The sequence below is a fragment of the Puma concolor genome, chromosome A1 (assembly GCF_028749965.1).
Source record: "Puma concolor isolate L17-30 chromosome A1, mPumCon1.1.hap2, whole genome shotgun sequence".
Lineage (NCBI taxonomy): Eukaryota > Metazoa > Chordata > Mammalia > Carnivora > Felidae > Puma > Puma concolor.
In genome coordinates this window covers 122,402,836-122,417,870 of record NC_141667.1, presented here as the reverse complement: position 1 = coordinate 122,417,870, position 15,035 = coordinate 122,402,836, and the positions used below count along the sequence as shown (strand labels likewise).

The 15,035-nt window shown below is 44.5% G+C and overlaps 1 protein-coding gene, 1 long non-coding RNA gene and 1 other non-coding gene across 13 annotated transcripts in view; 1 reads left to right on the top strand and 2 right to left on the bottom strand.

The window, feature by feature from the left end:
* The window catches only part of FGF1 (fibroblast growth factor 1), a 103,677-nt gene that overhangs the window by 30,765 nt on the left and 57,877 nt on the right, over positions 1-15,035 (bottom strand). The window contains exon 3 of one of the 8 annotated variants that reach the window (XM_086701556.1): positions 13,719-13,838. The exons of 6 other annotated variants lie outside the window; for them this stretch is intronic. The gene's annotated coding sequence lies outside the window, so the exon portion shown is untranslated. Of the gene's footprint in view, positions 1-5,649; positions 5,797-13,718; positions 13,839-15,035 lie in introns of those variants that run through there. One more of the 8 variants, XM_086701574.1, reaches the window with a different exon arrangement.
* LOC147584397 (uncharacterized) overlaps positions 1-15,035 on the top strand; it is a 341,362-nt gene that overhangs the window by 280,035 nt on the left and 46,292 nt on the right. The window lies entirely within an intron of this gene.
* Positions 3,976-4,100, bottom strand: LOC112861881 (small nucleolar RNA SNORA36 family). Its single transcript, XR_003223756.1, has one exon. It is a non-coding gene; the product is annotated as a small nucleolar RNA SNORA36 family (small nucleolar RNA).

Below are 15,035 nucleotides of genomic sequence, written 5' to 3'. Positions count from 1 at the left end.
AGGTTACCTGACTGTCTCCTTCATTAGTCTCTGCAGCTCTGGAACAAAATCTGTGCCTGTTTTTTCTAGGCCTTGCACTTAGCAAATGCCTCCACATAATCATTGTTCTCTGCATGTTTGTTGATTGAATCCCAGGCCAGTTCCTTCTTGGGAGCCTCTAGTGGAAACATGCTATCATGGGACCTAATTAGTAGGTGAGGTCTTTCAGGTATTAACAGAGAGGCTAAACCAAGAACCTAAATGGATTTTAAGTGGGTTCAAACTAGGCTGCTTGGTTAAAGCAGACCCAGGGGAGCCAGGGTGGGTCAGTCGGTTAAGCGTCCGAATCCTGACTTTGGCTCAGGTCATGATCTCACAGTTGTGAAATCTGTGCTCGCAGTGCCGATGAGGCTGCTTTGGATTCCCCCTCTCCGCTCTGTCTGCCCCTCCCCCACGCCCTCTCTCTCTCAAAATAAATGACCTTTTTTTTTTTTAATTAAAAGAAAAAAACCAGACCCAGCCTTTTTTCCATCTTGTAGAAGTTACTTCCTTACTTCTTTGAAGGCAATATCATGGACTTGAAGGATCTCAAGAAAAGATCCGACCGTTTAGTCTCAAGTCTGAACTCTCTATCTAACCACAAAAAAGCTTGTAGGGCCTTAAAAGAATTCTAGGTTTTATTGTTTCTGCCTGGGAGTGCCAGGTTGGCAGGAACTCACTTCACACTCTCTGGTGAAGGAAAACTTGCCTGAAGAAAGAGACAGAGTGTTCTTCTGTCTTTCCCCGTCCTCCACCCGCAGTGATCTATACCAGGTCTGGGGAGGGAATCTAGCCATGGCTGACTGGCGGGACTAGCATCTCGGTGTGCTTCTCCCAGGCCAGTTCTGTTCCATGAGCTGAAATCTCGTCTTCCAGAGCTGGCAGCAAACTCTGGACATGGCCATGGGGTAGGCTTGGTAGTGTCGTACAGGAGATGGTTCCTACAGATTTGTGAAAGCCAATTTTTGAATATTCAAGATATTCCTTCCTTCCTTCCTTCCTTCCTTCCTTCCTTCCTTCCTTCCTTCCTTCCTTCCTTCCTTCCTTCCTTCCTTCCTTCCTTCCTTCCTTTTTCTCTGATAGCTGGTTTACCAGCATGCTGCTAGACTCAGGTTTCAGTCCTGGGTGGACACTCACTAGCAAACTCATTCAGTTTCACAGGGCCTCAGTTTTCTCATCTGCAGAATAGGACCCCATAACAGTAGCTACCACACAGTTGCTGTAAGTGTTAAGTGATCGGGCACTTAAAGCGCTAAGCCCAGCACTTGAAAACTTGTAAGCATTCATAGATGTTGCTTGATTATCATTCTCCACGTATCTTGTTGTCTTTTGCTAATCACCTGTGCTATTGATTGAGGATTGGACAAACTTGGTTCTTAACATTTAGTAATATTTTAGCAATATTTAAAACATATTATTTTCTAAGTGCCATTACCCCTGATGTGCAAGTGATGCCCTCTTATTTACTCAGCAGCTGAATATCATGTACTAGTGACCATCCTCATTGTGTTTCACAGGTTTGTGTATTACCGTCCAGGATGACAGAGAACCTGTGGATTCAGTAGTCTCTCTCTCCTCTTCTTTAATTTAGACTCTTTCTAATCCTAAAGAATCCCCAAGTTACTGAGAATAAACTGTCCCCTGGCTTCCAGAATCAAATATTCCTTGAGGGAGATCAAGATGTTATACTCTAAATTTTTTTTTTTTTCAACATTTATTTATTTTTGCGACAGAGAGAGACAGAGCATGAACGGGGGAGGGGCAGAGAGAGAGGGAGACACAGAATCGGAAACAGGCTCCAGGCTCTGAGCTATCAGCCCAGAGCCCGACGCGGGGCTCGAACTCCCGGACCGCGAGATCGTGACCTGGCTGAAGTCGGACGCTTAACCGACTGCGCCACCCAGGCGCCCCCAAGATGTTATACTCTAGATGCTAACCACTTGTACTCAGCACCTGCCACAGGCAGACCGTTGGGGAAATTTAAGAAAGAAAATAAGGAGAAAGAAAAGGAAATGAAAAGAAGGACCTCAAATCCCTAATCTACATTCTGAAATGCAACATGCTCTGAAAACTAGACATTCTTTCGTAACTCAGATTGTGGCAAAACCTGACCCAGACGGTCCTGAGACTGCTTAAAGTCTTTATTTATCACCTATGTGTTCATATGTGTGTGATCTGGTGCAGAATCACCAATGTGTTTGATTATAGGGGACTGCTCCAGACCCCACAGAAGTTCTTCCTTAATGTACAATAAATGCAACCAATTGTCTTTCTAAAATCCCCCAAATCCTGGGTTCAGAAATTTGTCTAGCTTTTCAGATAAGGGATTCCGGGCCTGCAGTAGAAATCACAGTGTCTGGGGGCGCCTCGGTGGCGCAGTTGGTTAAGCGTCGGACTTCAGCCAGGTCACGATCTCGCGGTCTGTGATTTCAAGCCCCGAGTCAGGCTCTGGGCTGATGGCTCGGAGCCTGGAGCCTGTTTCCGATTCTGTGTCTCCCTCTCTCTCTGCCCCTCCCCCATTCGTGCTCTGTCTCTCTCTGTCCCAAAAATAAATAAATGTTGAAAAAAAAAAAAAAAAAGAAATCACAGTGTCTGTCATACGGAGGTTAGAGTCTGGCCATACCAGATCAATCAAGCCGAGCTTCCAATAAGAGGGGCATAGATGCTTGGACCACAGATAGCTGGCCGGAAGTGCAGCCTGTAAAGCCAGTCCAGCTGTATCACCCAACAGCTCAATCCCAGTCTTAGCCCCCACACTCCTTTATGAGGAGCAAAAGATATAAGCAGATACACACACTTTCCCAATGATCTCCAATACCCACTAATTGTTCCCTGGGTTCTGGATCTTTAATTCTCTGTGTGGCTTCTCTGCCCCCAAAACGCTGACTCCCATAGAGCATCATTCTGTTGGAGGTCAGGAATTATTTTAATGCTTAGACAAAACACCCTGTGAGAGGAACCACAGAGCACTCCCTGGCATCACGACATGCTCTGAGGCCCCAGTTGTGCCCGAACTTTAATGGTACACCCTGGCCCAGAGCATCCTGCAGGCTCTCGGCCATCCTGAAGACCAGCACATGTCTTAAATGGAAGTATCCTTCCTACAGACTGACACTTTAAAGGCCTGGGCTTCCAGCCAAATGCAGAGCAATTCTGCAGGGGCTCCATCAGCCCTGGTCCCTTCCTCTAGCCTTCCCTTACTGATGTGCCTCCAAAAATCTTTTGAAAATGTTGTGCAAGTTACAATCTCCAGAACCAGCCCACGAGGACATTCCTTTCTCAAAGACAGCAGACCTTCCAACTCACAGGACGATGGTTTGTTTGCTAGGTCTTTTTTCTTCCCTCCTGAGCTACAAAATTTGGCTTCTCCAAGCTTAGTCTTTTGAAGTAAGTGTTTGTTATCTCTTTGGAAATGCTGGGGGCTTTCCCTACCATATGTTTCCCAACAGTCTGTTCTGAACATACCCATAAATAATCAAATAAGCCCATAAATAATAAAATAGTGACTTTTTCTTGAACATTTACTATGTACCAGATCCTGTCCTAAGTGCTTTACATACATTATTAAAAAAAATTTTTTTTTAATGTTTATTTATTTTTGAGAGAGAGAGAGAGAGAGAGAGAGAGAGAGAGAGAGACAGCATGAGTGGGAGAGGGGCGGGGAGAGGGAGGCACAGAATCTGAAATAGGCTCCAGACTCTGAGCTGTCAGCACAGAGCCCGATGCGGGGCTTTGAACTCATGAACCATGAGATTATGACCTGAGCCGAAGTCGGATGCTTAACCAGCTGAGCCACCCAGGTGCCCCACATACATTATTTTAATTAATCCTCAGAGTTCTGTGAGATAGGCATTTTCTTTCTTTCTTTCTTTCTTTCTTTCTTTCTTTCTTTCTTTCTTTCTTTCTTTCTCTCTCTCTCTCTCTCTCTCTCTCTCTCTCTCTCTCTCTCTCCCTTTCTTTTGTAGGCTGGGAGATCAATGAATAGAGTGATATCTTCCATGTAATCGTCTTCCGTAGCCTGATCATGTCCCAAGATTTAATTAAATGAACAGGGAGGCTTGCCCTGAACTGAACTCAAGGCATTGCTTTTTTTATCCCCAGTTTGCAACTAAGGACACCAAGGCTTGGAGAGTTTAAACAGTTCGTTTAAGGTCATGCAGATAAATCAATGTTAGAGCTGCAATCAGAAGGTAGGGTTTTCTGACTGCAGCGTCCATGATTGTAACTGCCACAGAAATATGGGAAACAGAAAAAATGCCTTTGGTTGAGTGATCCTTAGCTTCTCTATTCTGTTTATTCTCCAGTCCCCTAGCCTGCATAAGTCAGGTAGCCCCATCGACAGATACTTGTGTCTTGAGTGGAGTCTTTGCAAGTTCCTCCCTTGACACAGAACTGTCCCCTTTCGAAGCACTATAATGGCCTCACCAGCACTTTCTGATTGGCCCAGTGGCAGTCAAGTCACTCTTAGCTTTTATCACAGTAGAATCACTTGCCATTGCTTTTAAAGGACTGGGGTGAGCCCAGAGCCCACTCTGGGAACCCAGTGGATAGTCCTACTTCAGACTGGGCTGGAAAGGCCATGGAAAAGGGAAGTTCTCATAGACCTGGGCTTTGGTTTCTGCTGTGTCATTAACTATTTGCATGACTGAGCAAGTCATTTAATCTTTCTGATCCTCAGCTGCCTCTTCTGTAAACTGAAGCTATTAAGAATACTGATCTCGGGGCGCCTGGGTGGCTCAGTCGGTTAAGCGTCTGACTTCAGCTCAGGTCATGATCTCACAGTCCGTGAGTTCGAGCCCCGCATTGGGCTCTGTGCTGACAGCTCAGAGCCTGGAGTCTGCTTCTGATTGTGTCCCCCTCTCTCTCTCTGCCCTCCCCAGTCACACTCTGTCTCTCTCAAAAATGAATAAATGTTAAAAAAAAAAAAAACCAAAAAAAAACCCAATACTGATCTCCTCATGGTGCCACGACAAAGGAATAGAGAAAGGCAGGCCTGGGAAGGGTCTCACATACAGTGAATGCCTAGGAAATAGAAGGTGTTGTTATGGTTGTTAATTAGAGCCTGTGTTAAAAAATTTTTTTTTAATGTTTATTTATTTTTGAGAGAGAGAGAGAGAGAAAGAGAATCTGAAGCAGGTTCCAGACTCTGAGCTGTCAGCACAGAGCCTGACGCAGGGCTTGAACTCACGAACTGTGAGATCATGACCTGAGCCGAAGTTGGACACTCAACCAACTGAGCCACCCAGGCACCCCAGTAGGAGCCTATGTTTTAATGCATGGATTATTTGCATTTTTATGGCACTTGGAGTTTCACAAAGCATTTCATGTGGGTAAGCAGGCATCTCTAGGTGCCTGTGGTGTAGATAATATAAGAGGTATTTTATAATCATTTTGTATTTTTTATTCCTCCTATTACATGAGATAGTGAACACTTTGTCTTTTTCTCTAGCCAAGAGAAGTGTGACACAGAGAGGCTAAACAGCATATCAAAGCAAATCTGTGGCTTAGCCAAGAGCAAAACCCTGAGTCCCAAGACATCACTTTATTATGTCACGCCTCTGTTGGGCAGCCTCATTTCAAGGGCCTCATGTTCATTGAAAACACTGAAAAGTAAAAAAAGACAAAACTCACATTTCTGCCAGACAGATGATATCCAGGCGTTTCTGGAAGAATGATTAGCAATCCCGGTGTGAGGTTTTGTGTTGAAGGTGCTTGGATACGAAGGAGGAATGTAAAACCCCACGGAGCTCGTTTCACATGTCACAGTCTATTCTGGATCTTGAAAGTGGGCCTCGGAGGCCCCAGCTGTGCCCCAAGAGAGCTGCATTCCTGCGGAGCCTTCCAGCACCATGCAGGAGGCAGGGGGTGGGGAGCAGGGCCCCGGATTTGCAAAGGGACCCAGTGGGTGTCTCAGCCAAAGAACAGGAAGCAAATAATAAGCTACCCCAGCGCCAGCCTTCCAGGGCTTAGTTTTTGCAGAGCCTACATTAGGACAGTATAAACCTTGTTTTCTTTTGCATTATTTCTTTTTAAGGGCTTTGGCTATTTTTAGAGGTTCCTTCCACTTGCCAACTCTCTTTGAACCCACACAAAAAGTCCAAAAGGGACCATTCTCCCGTCTCCCCAGTTTGCCCTGTTTCAGCATGCCCAATGCTCTCATGGTCCTGTGACCGTGTCATTGGCATTCTCCACACAGGCCTGCACACACCCCAGCTGTTGGCAGGAGCCAGGTGGGTTTTATGGGAAGGAGATGGAGCAAGAGAATACGAGCAAAGGCTCTGGGCAAGGACTGGTGTCTGATAAGGGATGAAAGAGCTTGGAAGTGTGTTGGAATCTCGTATCCAAGAAGGTAAACTCAGAGATAAATCTGCGCCCGGTATCTAGCATCTCCAGGAAGGTGCACACTGTGCGTCCCACTCATAGGTAGGTACCGGGAAGCTCGACAGTGTGCTCGTCTGTCAAACATGGCCTCTCACGGGAGTCTGGTTTCATTTTGGCAGGTAGTTCAAAGCATGGTTTGCTTTCATCCCTGCAACTCCTCATGTCTTCTCTTCTTGTTTATTTCTTTTTTCTACATAACCTTTCCAAGCCATTTATACCCCGCACTATCCACTGCTCCTCTCTCATGCTTTAGAGATCAAAGTGCTACTCTTTTGGGTGGGGTTGTTTGAAAAATGAAGAATTTCTACACTATTGGCCTTTGAGAGTAGATTAGGAAACAGGAGGTAAGAAGAAATGTCAGATGGACTTCTCCTTACTTCTCTTGGCTGCCATCTTTTTGCACATAATTTCTGCTGGCTTTCAAAGGTCCTGCATTCCTTGGTTCCTCCTTGGTGTTGTCAGGTTCAAGGGGCTCCTCTGGAATTTCCATAAATCTAGACATTTAGATGGGTGTGGGGCAGACAGGAGGCAGAACATTTTCCATCGTTCCCCAATGTTGTGTTCTTTTTTTTTTTAATGTTTATTTTTGACAGGGGGGCAGGGGCAGAAAGAGGGGGACAGAGGATCTGAAGCAGGTTCTGTGCTGACAGCAGCCAGCCCGATCAGGGGTTTGAACTCACAAACCACAAGGTCATAACCTGAGCTGATGTCAGATGCTTAACCGACTGAGCCGCCCATGTGGCCCGCCAATATTGTATTCTTGACCCCTCAGTGGTGAGAATACCTTTCTCAGAGATGTGTTTGTATAGGAAATAAGTCAGTGGTATTGTTTTTCCAAAACTGTCCTCCATAGGAGTAAGTCATTAGGTTATAAAGTTTCACACTCTATAGTGGGAGTTTGGTTGATTTGATTTGCAAAACTTCTTAACACTGCATTTTCAGCAACGTAAGTATCATGTGAAGCAGGGTTTCTGCCTCCGTGTGCCTAAATGTGTCTGGCCCACCCTGTCTAGGGTAGCTCCCTGCATTCCTCTGTGTATGAGTCCTGTATAACACTTACGATAATTTATGACTTTATGTATGTGTTCGCTTACTAGTTATTGACTGTCTCATGCCGACCCCCTTCCCAAACACACACAGACACACACACACACACGGTGGACTATGAACCTAATGAGGACCCGTAATCAGGTTTGTTTTGCTCACATATGTTAGTTCCTAGATCTGTGCCTGGTATGTTATAATTTTGCTCAGTGAATATTTGGGAATGGATGAAGTCAAGAAATATTTTCTTAGTTGGGGCGCCTGGGTGGCTCAGTCGGCTGAGCTTTTGACTTTGGCTCAGGTCACGATCTCAGGGTCTGTGAGTTCGGGCTCTGTGTCAGGCTCTGTGCTGACAGCTCAGAGCCTGGAGCCTGCTTCAGATTCTGTGTGTGTGTCTCTCTCTGCCCCTCCTCCACTCATGCTCTGTCTCTCTGTCAAAAATAAATAAACATTAAAAAAAAAAAAAAAGAGGGGCGCCTGGGTGGCTTGGTGGGTTAAGCGTCCGGCTTCCGCTCAGGTCATGATCTCGCGGCCCGTGAGTTCAAGCCCCGCGCCGGGCTCTGTGCTGACGGCTCGGAGCCTGGAGCCTGTTTCAGATTCTGTGTCTCCCTCTCTCTCTGCTCCTCCCCGTTCATGCTCTGTCTCTCTCTGTCTCAAAAATAAATAAACGTTAAAAAAAATGTTTTTTTTAATAAAAAAAAAGAAAGAAATATTTTCTTAGAAAAGCTGTTTGGTTTAAAAAACCTAACTTATCAAAAATAATCCCTATGGAGAAAGGTGATATTTAAGTGTAGTTCCCTTTTTGTGCAGGTCTGTTTAAGTGTGGTGTTTTGTGTTTGTCAGAAAATAGTGTTTGCCCAGGGAGCTGGGATCACTGTTTGTGATCTTTGTTTCTTCCTGTATTTACTAAATGCTAATCAAATATATACCAATCATGGTAGGGGAGGGATGATACTATACCTGCCTCACAGGATTGGTGTGAGGGTAAAATGAGATAATTGTATTTACTGGCTTCTGGCAAAGTACCTGACATATTAAGAGCCTGATAAATGTTAGCCATTAACAGTATCAGAAGTATTGATGGAGCAACTATTATGTACTTTCTGTCTCGGAGTCTCCAGAATCAGGACAAAGAATAGCATCTGTACCACCAGGGGGCTTGTGATGATTTATGTCCTCCATTTTCTTTGCATAGTATTTATTTTACGAGCCGAGGATTACATGGTAGCGCCCTGGTTTACAGGTGGGGAAGGTCAGCGAGCCAGAATAACAGTGAAGATATGAACAAAATATCAAAATTTTAAATACCACCAGGATCAGTATTACAAGGTTTTTCCTTTTGCCCCAGGCTCCTTCTGTGGCTTGGCACAGCACCGTTGTGGATCCTGTCTTTTTAAAAGAAATTTGATTTTTTGTTCATCAAGGACTGTTTTGCCCTGAATTTGATTTTCTAAAAAAATGCTGCACTAAATGGGTGACTGGCTTAGAGGAGCGTGCGACTCTTGATCTCGGGGTCATGAGTTTGAGACCTATATTGGATGTAGAGATGACTTAAACAAACAAACTTAAAAAAAATATTGCACTAAAATATTATTTATCTTGGTTTCTGAGTAAACTTGCTTTGTGCCCAAAGCAAGTACCTCCCTTGCCTCGCCTTAGTCCCAGGCTTGTGTGTTGGTCAACTTTCTCAACTCTTATGTTGAAGTTAAAGGCTGTCAAATTTATGTACTTAGTACCTACTGTCAACGCCCAGTCCAGTCCACTGTCGCAACTTCTGAAATAGTCTCCTCTTTTGTCCTCAGCATGCCCCCCCCATCATCTTTATACATAGAGTCAGAAGGATCCTTGAAAACCTACCTCACCCCCTGCTTGCAACCTTCCATAGCTTTTCATTTCCAAGTAAAATCTGAATCCTTCCCGTCGCCTGCGAGACCCTGTATGGTCTGGCCTGACCTCCCACCACTCCTTCCCTTTGCCCACTATGCTCTAGCCAGTCCTCCAGTCCTGTCTGCCCTTGGATCCTTGAGTCCAGGGTGGTCCCTTCTACCTGCCTGCCTTCATGCAGATTGTTTGCTTTCTGGCCCTTTCTCCTGGCTGGCTCCTGCTAACTCTTCAGATGGCAGCCAAAGCCACCTCCTCAAGAGTCTTCCCTGACCTCCCCATCTAAGTTCTGTTCCCCCCAGCCTCCATTATTCTCTTTTGTACGTCCTCTTCTTTTCTTCCCAATGCTTCCCACCATTTGTAATTAAATATATATCTACCCAGGCATTGCTGGCCTGTCTGATGCCTTTTCCCACCAGTAGACAGAAAGCTCCTGGAAGGCAGAAGCCATGCTTATTCACCATCTTTTCCACAGCCCCTCAACAGTGCCTGGCACAGAGCAGTTGCTCGATTATTTGTTGAATAAAAGGGAATGAGTGAATAAACCAATCTTCAGTTTCCAAAATCTTGACCTGAGGACTCTGCTGCACGCGAAGGGACTTTCATGTCCCATTCTGCTCTTTGTTGTCATGAACTTTGCTCTTCTAGAGCAAGTGTTTTTCACCTAGATTATTTTTATTGGAAAAAGTGAAGCAAATATAGAGATAATTATTGATTGCCACTCATCAGGTCTCTGCTACCTATCACCAACATCCTCCTGGGAACCTGCTGCAGGATTCCTGGGAACCACAGGAAATAAGTCCGTTAACCACTTGAAATGCTTTTATAAAAATAGACCGGAATTGACCTTCTTCCTGTGGAAGGGCCTCTTTCCTCTGGGAAAACATTGCAAAGAAATGTTATCTGCTCTTAGAAACCTCCCACGTCAGTCATCCTCCCAGCAGGATTTATCTGGACTTGGAATCCTGTTCTGAAATCGTCTCCCTACTGCGTGGGTCATTACCTGAGCAAATTGCTCATTTGTTATGTCCGTGCTGTTGTTTTTATATTAAAATGACAAGATTGAAGTCGAGGCCTGGGGGAACTATGGGGATATCCCAGTGCACACTGATATCCTGAAGGCCTTTCACCCTCACAGAGGTTAGCACCACTTTCCTTGGACTTCAGTACAGGTGTGCTAGCCTCAGCATTTTGATCGTTATCCCCTTACCACATCCCTTATTTTTGAATTTGATTTAAATTACTGACATGTGGTTTTCCTTAAATTTTAATTTCCTTATTTAAAGGAAGCTTTATCCCTCCGGTGTAACTGCAGAAGCATCCCATACACAGAAGGCAGTCCTCAAGATAAATACAGTGCAAGGACGGCTGTGGTTGACTTCTGCTCAGATGCTGTCTCCTGCCCACCCACCTCTTTGGCTTACAAAGAAAGAAAAGCAATTGAAAACCTAATTGCAAGAAACCAAAGCTGTCTCCTTGACTACAATCAAAATGACTGAAGGAAACTTCAAAGAGGGTTCCCTTTATCTCTGCAGTGTTATGGAAAGATATCTTCATATCACTCAGAACTTCTGTATCAACAGGGGCACATGCCTCTACTTTGGGAAACAAAGGGTTAATAGGGTGTGTTACTTTACTGTTCTAGCAATTCAGCAAATAAGCAGAGGATGTCAGTCCCCTTAGAAGCTCTCAAATATAAAAGAGGGAGAGAAAAAAAGATAATACAGATAAACATCAATAAAAATTTTTTAAGATTGTTCCTGATCCTATTAGGTGAAGAGAACTTCTGTGAACATGTCAATTCATAGAGTTATAAACCTTTTACAAAGCAGCTTATATATAGGAATATTTGAGATTTTCTGAAACAAAAAGACAGCTTTCTGCTTTGTTAGGTTTCTACGTTGTTTGCCTGATTTGTATTTTGTTGCTAACTTTATTTCTAATTTTTCTTATTTCTGCTTACTTTTAGTTTACCTTGCCCTTTTATTTATTTATTTTCATGCAGAATCTTGGGTCATTAATATTACTTAGACCTTCAAAAATTTTTTTTAATATGAGCAGTTAAAGGTGAAAGTTTCCCTCTAATAATTGTTTTCGTTGCCTTCCCAAATTTCCATTACCAGTACTTTATATATTGTTAAGTTTAAACTACTCTATAATTTCTCCTTTGATTTTTTTTTTTTTTTTTGGTGGGTTATTTCAAAGTGTGTTGTTTAATTGAAAATATTTGCAGTTTTCCAGGGCACCTGGGTGGCTCAGTGGGTTAAGCATCTCTTGATTTCAGCTCAGGGCATGATCTCACAGTTCATGAGTTCGAGTCCTGCATCAGGCTCCGTGCACTGACACTGCAGAGCCTGCTTGGGATTCTCTCTCTCTCTCCTTCTGTCTGCCCCTGCCCTGCTTGTGCTCGTGCTCTCTCTTTCTCTCTGTCTCTCCAAATAAATAAATTAAAAAAAATATTTGCAGTTTTCCTAGATATGTTATGGTTATTGATATCTAAGTGAATTATATTGTGATCAGATAACTTATTCCATATGATTTCAATTCTATTAAATTGATTCAGGCGTGGTTTGAAGAATCACATGATTCCTCTTTGTAAAATTTGTATACATAGGTTGTTTTATAATCTGCTTATTTATAACCAGGCTGTACTAAATACATTAGGATTTTTTTCCTCATCAATAAACGTAAATCTACATCTTCATTTTTTTTCTACATTTTTAAATATTTATTTTTGAGACAGAGGCAGAGTGCAAGTGGGGGAGGGGCAGAGAGGGAGACACAGAATCTGAAACAGGCTCTGGGCTCTGAGCTGTCAGCACAGAGCCCGATGCAGGGCTCGAACCCACGAACTGTGAGATCGTGACCTGAGCCGAAGTCGGACGCTTAACTGAGCCACCCCGGCGCCCCTACACCTCCATTTGTAATGGCTACATAGGATTATAGGATTCCGTTATGTAGACATGAAAACTCTAATCCTCTCTCGTTTGTCACCATTATAAACAAAGTCGCTGTTACTTCCCTGGGGAGGATTTGTGGAAGTGGAATTACTGGGAAAAGCACATGCATTTTGTTAAGGTTTGTACTCAAAATATTCAGAAAGTTTCTACCTGCTACAGGCTTAAGTTCCGTTTTCACCCCTTGACTTACATGTACATCCTTTCTGATTTAGATGTGTGATCTTTGAAGCAGAGGAGAAATTGATTTGAAAGTTTCAGACCTGCTGACTTTGGTTTCAAAGTCACCTCATAAAATGGGAGCCTTGCTGCCTTTGCCTAAAGTTGCTCTGAGGATGCACATTATCCTTCATAGGATTTCACTGCAGGCGTTTCTGGACACGTGACTCAGCCCCAGGATTGCTTTTCCAGTGTGGGCTTGGGCACTTGCCAGAGTCCAGTGGGCCTAGACTAAGGGGGAACAGAATGCCCCGAGGCAGCACTGGAGCTGTCTTCTGACTGACACTTGGGCCACTTTACTCCCTTGCTGCACCACCCTTACTCTCAGCTCCAACAAACCAGTCCTGACCTCTGTCCAAAGCTCACCTCCTCTACAAATCCCCAGGCATCGATGACTCCATTTAATCCAGCAACTCCCAGACCTCTGGTGAAATCACCTGTACGTGCTTTATGTCCGTCCCTTTATCCACTGTAGATTTGTAAATTCACAGTAAGTTCTTGCAAGGGCGACCTCGTCTCCCACTTATTAAATGTGGGGCCTGGCACAGAGCACAGTGTATTGAAGGCAGTCAGTAAACATTTACTGAAATAAGAACCCGGTTTGTCTCCCAGGCGGAGGTGAGGCTTGGCACAGCCAAATACAAATGGCAGACAACTGAGAACTCTTGCTCACGTAAGCACGCCAAATGGTGTCTGTCCTCATGTTTAAAAGAAGAGACAGCCAAGATACTAGTTAAGAGCTCGCTGTGATTCAGACCAATGGATATGATCTCTGACTCATCCCTTTATAGATGTGTGACTACAGGCGAGTTGCTAATGCTCTCTGAATCTGTTTCCTCGCGTGAACAGTACCTGCTCATAGCGTTGTAAAGATCAAATTCGATAGGAGCACGTGAAGTGAAATGTGCACAGTATCTAGCGTGTGACAAGCTCTCCATGAACGGTATTATTAATGTCTTTGATATTTTGGGTCTTCACAGAAGACCCAGCCTCCCTCCCGGGTTTGGGCCGTGGAGCTTCCTGCTTGCCTCTTCTTTTGTGAGCCGTGGGGGACGCGCCATGAAGGCTACTTGGCTTTCTCAAAAGCACTCTCACTCCACCCTTCCGCAGAGGGAGATGGTTGCCCTGGTAAGAGGACTTTGCTTTCCTTTCAGGACTCCTGAAATCCAGATAACAAAGCTTCTGTCCGGTTAATAACCAAAACAGGAGAAGACTCACCAGGGGTCCACAGGTTGATTGCTCATTGTTTCTTAAGGCTGTATATTTTGCACTAACACTCCTGATTTTCTTAGACCGTTTCCATTCATTGGAAGCATCGGGAAGACAAGGGCTGGGCATCTTAAAGGAAACTTACACTGTAACATTAAGACCAGAGACTGCAGTCAGGGAGACCTGGGCCCTGATGTGGGTCTGCACTTATTTGCTGGGTGGCTTTAGGCAAGTAAGTCACCCACTCCCCTGGGCTTTGAGTTTTCTCATCCCTTGAATGGAGATAATAATAATACCTCATAGGGTGGTCTGGAGGATTAATGAGATAATGCGTGTAAAACACCTAGCAGGTACTAAGGTGTCCATGAATGTGAGTTACTGTCATCATCATGTTTGAACGCTGGCATCACCTTTCTGTTGGACCTAGTTCAAGTCCTTGCCTGTGGGGTCAGCTCAGCAGCTTAAATGAATACCATGAATAGAATATGTGCCCCACCCGCCTTCTGCCAGAAGGTGAAATCAGAAATCTTTGCCATTCTGCAGATCCTAACTATAGTTTGTGGTGTTTTACTTTGAACAAGCTTTTTAGTCCCTGACTCTGGGGACCTCAGGAGCACATGTGAGTTTTTTACTTAAGCTATACCTTATGTCACCAGGCATAGGGCATAACTCTGCCTTTGCCTCCTGAGCTTTGTTCCTGAGTGGGTCCCCCCTGCGTGGGGATCATGGGAGTGCCCCTCCTCCAGGGGTTTGTACTCACTGGGCCTGAGTTGGGGCTGGCACCTGTAAGCTCAACACGTCTCCCCAGGAGAATCTGATGCAGACCAGAGTGAGAACCCCTGGTCTGGGAAATCCTTTCTTGCTACATCAAGAGAGACATAAGGGGGTGCCTGGGTGGCTCAGTCGGTTAAACGTCTGACTTCGACTCAGGTCATGATCTCACGGTTGATGGGTACGAGCCCCACATCGTGCTCTCTGCATTAGGAAGGAGCAAACTTCAGTTCCTGTGTCTTCCTCTCTCTCTGCCCCTCCCCCTCTCAGGCACATGTTTTCTCTCTCTCTCTCTCTCTCTCTCTCTCTCCCCCTCTCTCAAAAATAAATAAACATGAAAAAAGTTTTTTTCTAAGAGAGAGATAAGGAATTCAGCCTAGAAGGGAGAGGCCAGCTTGATTATTTTTCTCCTTTTCAGCAAAGTCACTGAAATATCTCCAAATCTACTCTCCTTGTTTTCTTTAAAAGCAGTGGCCTGAGGGACATTGCCCATTTTGATATGTTTATTTTTTCCTCTTTCTTTCCATTACTCATATTTCCTTTACCGAATTATTG